This window comes from Aphis gossypii, chromosome X (assembly GCF_020184175.1).
Source record: "Aphis gossypii isolate Hap1 chromosome X, ASM2018417v2, whole genome shotgun sequence".
NCBI classification, from domain to species: domain Eukaryota; kingdom Metazoa; phylum Arthropoda; class Insecta; order Hemiptera; family Aphididae; genus Aphis; species Aphis gossypii.
Window position 1 is genome coordinate 15120998 of NC_065533.1, and position 7522 is coordinate 15128519.

General features: G+C 26.8%; 1 long non-coding RNA gene across 1 annotated transcript; it reads right to left on the reverse strand.

Moving 5' to 3' along the window:
* Positions 1 to 291: 291 nt before the first annotated feature.
* Positions 292 to 5177, reverse strand: LOC126552684 (uncharacterized). The gene is made up of 3 exons (XR_007606099.1): positions 5082 to 5177; positions 3892 to 4192; positions 292 to 557 (listed from the first exon to the last, which is right to left on the reverse strand). It is a non-coding gene; the product is annotated as an uncharacterized LOC126552684 (long non-coding RNA).
* Positions 5178 to 7522: the final 2345 nt, after the last annotated feature.

Genomic DNA, 7522 nt, shown 5'->3' on the forward strand with positions numbered 1-7522 from the left:
GAATATGTAATAATGAATATTATTATATTTAATGTATAATGTTGTGTTTAATTAACTTTTTTAAATCTAAATGTTTTGTACTATCAATCAATGATATACGTTGATGATATCATGTATATGATGTGCAATAATGTTCAAATCATGACAATAATCATGACATATATTTGTTATTTCCATAATGTATAATATAAAAACGCCAATATCTTGTACAATATATTTTCAGTATGCTGTAAACTTGTTTATTAAATTTAAAAAGATTACGATAGAGCATTTTATAAAATTATAACATTTTACACTTCATCAAATCTGATCCGTATAAGTAACACTGAGGTGTCCGTAATGGGAATAATTAATTTTGAAAACATCACAATGAATAAAAAGTAATTGTTATCTGTGTTCGTATAGGAATTTTGCAATAGAAAAACAAAAAAAAAATGTCATTGTAAATTTATTTTTCACGTGACGGCGTACAATCGGTAAGAATGATGTGATAAATTTATAAATTTTTTTTAACTTATTACTATATTCTGTTGTTACATTTAAAATATTTAATATACCTACATTTACATTATTTTCATGTATACTACTACTTTTTATAATTTTTTTTAAAAATTTGTTTTACGGTTTGTTTAAAGGGTTTATGTCTTTTAATTTTTGTTTGGTTCCAAACTGCTGATTGGATCTGACTCTTTCCGCCGGCGGCAGACCATCTTTGAGTATTTGTTTGTTTTCAGCAAATCTTTCGTTTCGCAAATGCTCATATACGGCTTCAAAAGGTTGCTCCTCTTTAGGCTTGAGCCCAGACGAAGGTTGTGGGTTTTTAGACGATGAAGGCGGAATTTGTTTCCAAGACATATTGTTAATACTGCAACTACGAAAAACAATAACCACATTTAAATATATTTAAAGTAAATCAAGTTGATAAATATAGATACGAAATTGTGGACGTAAACATAACAGAATATATTGTAAAAATGCAGAAGCAGAATGGTTGAAAACTTATTTATTAGTTGATACCCACTAAACCTATTTGACAAAATAGAATACTTTTCAGTTTTCAATAGATGTGCCGCAAAACGGCCGAAACGTCAGATTATTAGTATAAAACGTTTTAAATAAAACATCGATATTAGAAAACAATTTCACATAAGTACTCCTAACCTAAATAAACATACTATTTTAGTCATTAGTAATGTTCTAATATACAATTATACAATAACTTTGTTGTAGATATGATAAAAAACCTTAAATCAAATAAATATTTATTGGTTTTCAATTATAGAACGCGGCTCGCTTCGAAAATTCACGCGACGCCCTTGCCAGCCGTGACGCAAAGTTTGAATACCTCTGTCATATACACCAAATATAATATAATATAATATTATGCTCTGTTATACTCACAACGAAAACGCCGTCTGTCCAAATCGCTTCTTGAATATTTATTTATCTTCTGTATAAGTACTATGCACAACTATCGACCACCGTGGCACTAGTAATTCAAAATTCAAATGAACAGTAACCGTGTCGAAATGTCACATTTATATATAAGATTTTAATTTGTTAATCGGTCCCCAATGAACTTTATAAATCGTTTTACTATAGTCTATAATGGCACACAAGAATAATTATAAATTATATACGTCAGATTCATTAAATCTGACATCGATTTTACGTATGCTGATAAAAATATAAATTTACTTGGTAATTGATTAAATGATTATAAGTAAAAAATGTCAATCGTCTAATTAGTGTACGCGTTATTTTGTATAACGTAACATATTAAATAAAATTTTGTATTTTATTAAAAATTATTGTTAGGTTTGGCATTTTGTGTATGTTTTAAATAGCTATTTTAAGCGTGAATTTTTTTTTTTCGTAACTTTTTAAACTTTAGGTGTAGTTTTTTTTAATTTGCATCGATCAATTTATTTTGGTATTAAAAATAGACAATAGCATAAAATTAATTTAAATGTATTAAAAATGTATATTTGACATTTTGTAAAAAAAAAAAAGTAATTAAGTACATAAAAAGTTTTATATTCTCACAAATAATATTTTTGAATTACAACAAAATAACTAAAATCTAATTTAAATTCCTTTGCAAAGTTGTTATTATTAATATAAATTATTATTTATTAATAAAACCTAAATGGTTAAAATTATAACAAAACAAAAATTATCTAGTTTTTAGACAATAGACATACTTTTGAAGAACCTGGCCTAAAAAGTATGTATTGAAAAGTCTCAGTTTTTAAAAAAAAATATTTAATTTTGCAAAGTTAAAGGTCATTTAAAAATGTTGACACTTTTGTTATTTATAAACGATATAATGTACGTTATATTTGGAGTAATTGAAAAAACACAGCTACTTGCTCTCAGAAATATTGTCACAATTCAATTTTATAATAGTTAGATGTATTTACTGCCAGTAGAACCAAAATTGATATAGCCATACGCATATACTGCGTAAACGCGTTTTATCTGTATCGTACGTGTGTAAGACCGAGAAAACTATTAATGCGAGTGCGACGTCTTCATAACATCAACATTTATATTCTCTGTATTATTTTTATTTGAGAGGATATTAAACATGCATTCAAAATAAATACCTATATAATAAAGGTGCAGCTCGTGGACTTGGTCTACAAGGAAATAAGACATTATTAGAATAAAGGAACCTTAAGTTTTAAAATGTAATTCCTCTTTACTACCTACCTATATAATATAAGTTAATACCTACGTGATAAATTTATTAAAGAGTTTTAAAAATTAAAAAAACCTAATCTATAGTATAATAACAGTGAATAAAACAATATTTTATTTTATTTAGCTAATAAAACACTCAATATTGATCTCACACTACTAACTATTACCATTAGTTTTAAAATTTTATATTTCCTTATTATAATTTTACTTAATGCATGATAAGTTTATTTGAGATTTTAAAAAATTATATAACTTTATTGTATAATATAATAACAGTGTACATAATACCTATAATATAATATGTATTTACAAATTGCTATCGTTTTTACCTATATTTATGCGTACGTATATATATAAATACATTATACATATTAATATTTAATATTCTTCAATTATAAAATATTATGTACAGATAACTACTGTAAGGTATTAATAAATTGGCAGTACAAGGTTAAACAGATGACCATTTGAAATCGTTATAGAAACACGTGAAGGCATGTGACACCAAGATGTGTCTTTGAATAGAGACAGTCCCTTTTATATGATATACATACATGTACAGCATTAACCTATGTAATCTCTATTATTTTCGGAGTTGAACGTGAAACGAATAAAAAAAACATAGCAACCCCTAACATTATTCTACACAACTACACAATTTCTTACAAAGCGTGGGTTAGGTCTGTTTCTCTCTACACACACACACATATATTATATATATGTATATATTGCCTTCACATGTTTCTATAACAATATCAAATGGTCAGTTTAACATTGTACTGCCAAATAATTTATACCTTGCAGTAGTTATCTGTACATAATATTTTATAATATATATATTATATAGTGAGAGAGTGAGAGCGAGGGAGAAAGAAAGGGAGCGGCTACTGCTATATCAGTAAGCTGTACGTGTATTTAAATGTGACATGTCTAATCACAAATAGTTTGCTACGCTAAGATTACTATTATAACATCATTGTCACACGATGAAATCAATTTGGTGACAAGTGATGCATCTAAACAGGAGATAACTATGTTGGTGTAGGTATTATGCAAATATGCAATAAAGAAACAAAAAAATTATAGTCATTATAAATTTATTTTTCACGTGACGGCGTAGGTACAGTCGATATATGATAATATAATAAAACAATTTAAACGTTACATTTAAAATATTAAGTATACATTTACATTATTTTCACGTGTACTACTACTATTTACAAATTTTTTTAATTTGAATCACGGTTTGTTTAAAGGGTTTATTTCTTTTAATTTTTGTTTGGTTCCAAATTGCTGATTGGATCTCACCCTTTCCGCCGTCGGGAGACCATCGCGTAGTATTTTTTTGTTCTCGGAGAATCTATCGTTTCGCATATCCACGTATATTTTTGGTGGCTGCTCTTTAGGTTTGAGCCCAGACGATGGTTGTGGGTATTTAGACGACGAAGGCGGTATTTGTTTCCAAGACATATTGTTAATACTGTAACTACAAAAAACAATAACCAAATTTAAATATATATCAAGTAAATTAAGTTGACTCGTTACGTTTGAATCTGAACATTGCCTACAAAACATTGGTAGATACCTACGAAATCGTAGACGTAAACATAACAAAATAAATTGTAAAAATACTGAATGATTGAAATCATATTTATTAGCTGATGCCTATTAAACTTATTTGACAAAATAGAATACCTTTCAATAATGCAATTTTGTGTAGTATTCACTGTTATCGGGTAATGAGATATATTCTAGACATCTGTCCTGTTACGAATTACGGGAAAATTGGATATGTTGAGAAAAGCCTAATGCATCATACGGTTTATTATGGTTAATGCAAACGTGTCGACCGTATCGTGAATAAGTACGTACCGAGTGGGTACTACTGACGACAAATTGTGTGACGGTTAATGGACATAAGAAATGGTAATTTCGAATTATTCACGTCGTTAAAACACAAAAAAATTGAAAGTTATAAAAATGTGTAAAATTAATTTGAAAGATTAATGTAAAGTATAAAGGAACGCACAAATACACTTGGAGGTGTTGAAAAATATGTAACTAATCGCGATTTTCACATAGTTATCACTCACGATCACCAAAGCTCAGTTCGATCTACCCACCATGATACATCTATAATAACATCGATAATATTGGGACAGTAAAAATATAACACTATTGTAGTTATTCACATATTATATTATAGAATCGCAAACGGTCGTTGAAATATAAAAAAAAAGGTTTGTTTTGTATGTCACGTTAACGGTACGGTGATTCTTACGACGAATACGACGAGGCGTAATATTAAATAGGTATGCCTACTAGCCTATCTACATAATAATTATTAATATAATATTATGCACTATTATACTCACAACGAAAACGCCTTCTGATCAAACTGCTTGTTGAGTATTTATTTGGCGTCTGTTTAGGTACTATATGCACTACTATCGACGACCGTACTAATAATTAAAATGAACGGAAATCGTTTAGAAATATCATATTAATACTCAAGTTTTTAATTTGTTAATCGGTCCGTGATAAACGTTATAAATCGTTTTACTATGATGGCACACAATAATAATTACAAATCATACGTATATGTCTAATTCATTAAATTTGACATCAATATTATGTTTGCTGATAAAAATATAAATTTACTTTGTAATTGATTAAGCAATTAATGATAATTTGGAGAAAATGTCAAACGTCCAATAAGTATTTGCGTTATTATGTATAATTTAGCATTTTAGATAAAATTGTATATTTTATTAAACATTATCGTAGGGTTTTGCATTTGTGTTTATTATGAGGCTTTTTTCAAATCCTCATAATTAATTGAATAGTGTGAATTGGTAAATGTGAAATTTCTATAATTTTATGTTATTAATTGCTCTTCAGATAAACAGTTAATTATTGATAATATATATAATATCAATTAAAACATTAAAAATAGTACCGATTATTCAATTCACATTTAGGTAGTTGATAAACAAAATTATTAAAGTTTAATCATTAAACTATATTATTAACTATGATTACCATTATATAGAAACTGTCGAATCAATCGAATTATGTGAATAATACCACTACCTACGATTTTTTTTTTGTTGTTCAGCCCTGGTATTTTTGTGTACCTTCTACCTACAACATCATTAGGTATATCTACCAGAATATAGTTGTATATAGAAGACGTTGTTGGCGACGTAATAATAATTATTTTAATTTGAAAAGTAATTAAAACAAATGAGTATATAAAATATATTGTTTACGTTTTATTTTAAAACCAGAAGTCATTCTATGTGTAGTATAAGATGTTAAACTCTATAAAAATATGAAAAATGTGCACAATTCAAAATACTTATTATGTATTTATTGTATTTTATTTGTAGGTATCAATGTCGGATAAAAATAAATTGCTATCGTCAGAAAATTATGAATAGCTCCGGAATTTGTTGTCTGAAAATCCAGTAATGAAGAGGCGTATGGATAAATATATTATGGAATGGGAAAAGCTAAGAAATCAGGCCAACACTAAACAAGCAGAAATTACAAAAGAAGGCATTATCAAAAATCACAAAATAAAATTAAAAATGATAAAAAATAGTTATGCCTTAATGCAATAATAAAATTAACTCTCAATATTGATCTCACACACATGAAACTTTTCCCATTAGTATTAAAATTTAATTTTATCTTTTTTTTTTCTGTTTGGAATCGATGACGCAGCGGGAACTGCTTTCGCATTACTGCCGCGACGCCGTAATTTTATCTAACTATAATAATATTTAACGCACAATAAGTATAGGTAGGTATATGATATTTTAAAAAATTGAAAAATTTTGTACTTACATTTTACACACGTAATTTTGATTTGAAATAAGGTTTTTCAATTTTTAAATTCCTTCTCATATAAACATATTATACCTATATATATATACTGTATAGTATACAGGCATACAGCGTCGGACTAGCGTCAAAAGGCCTAGTCTGCAGTCTGATCAAGGGGCCTCTACAGGTTAATTTAAAAATAATATCAATTTAATATTTTAAAAAGCCAAATGCATACTTTGCAATTTTATTTTTATTTCATATAAATCCTATAGCTCTACGTTATTTTTAATCGTAATTATATTATTTTCATCTTGTATTTATTGAACCGGAATTTTCATGTATATGTATACTTAATATACTAGTAAAAATAAAAAAATACTTATTATTCATTATAAAATATTGTTGCTCATAATTATAATTTTATTATTCTAATAAAGTATAATCATTGCTTTTGAAATTAAACAAGTAAGGTACATTTATAATATAAACATTTGGTATCATTATTTATTTTATTGAAAAACTCTATTTACATCATTTTTTTTTCTTTGTTAACAGCTGAATAAATCATAAAGTACCTAAAAAGAAAAATTTTTTATAAATATATACTTTTATTAAAATTAATAACATCAAATCAAAACTGAAAAATATCTAAAATTGTACAAATATTTATCAGATCACTAGAGTCTATCTATAAGACTATAGTGATTATTAGCATCTGATGTTATGTATAGGATCCAGTGTTATTGGACTATTGAATTATATCAATAAAAAGATGAGGTTAGACATTTTAGGAAGAATGTACATTTTTGTGAGGTTCTGTGGTTTGATCTTCTTTTTAATAATTTGTCCTGATCCATTACGATTTGAAGGAGCGTTTTTTCTTCTTAATAAATACAGAATATCAGTCAACAATGTTTGTGTGGATTGAATTCAAATTAAAACAATAACTACTAATAAACCTATGTAGTATTTGATCAATATT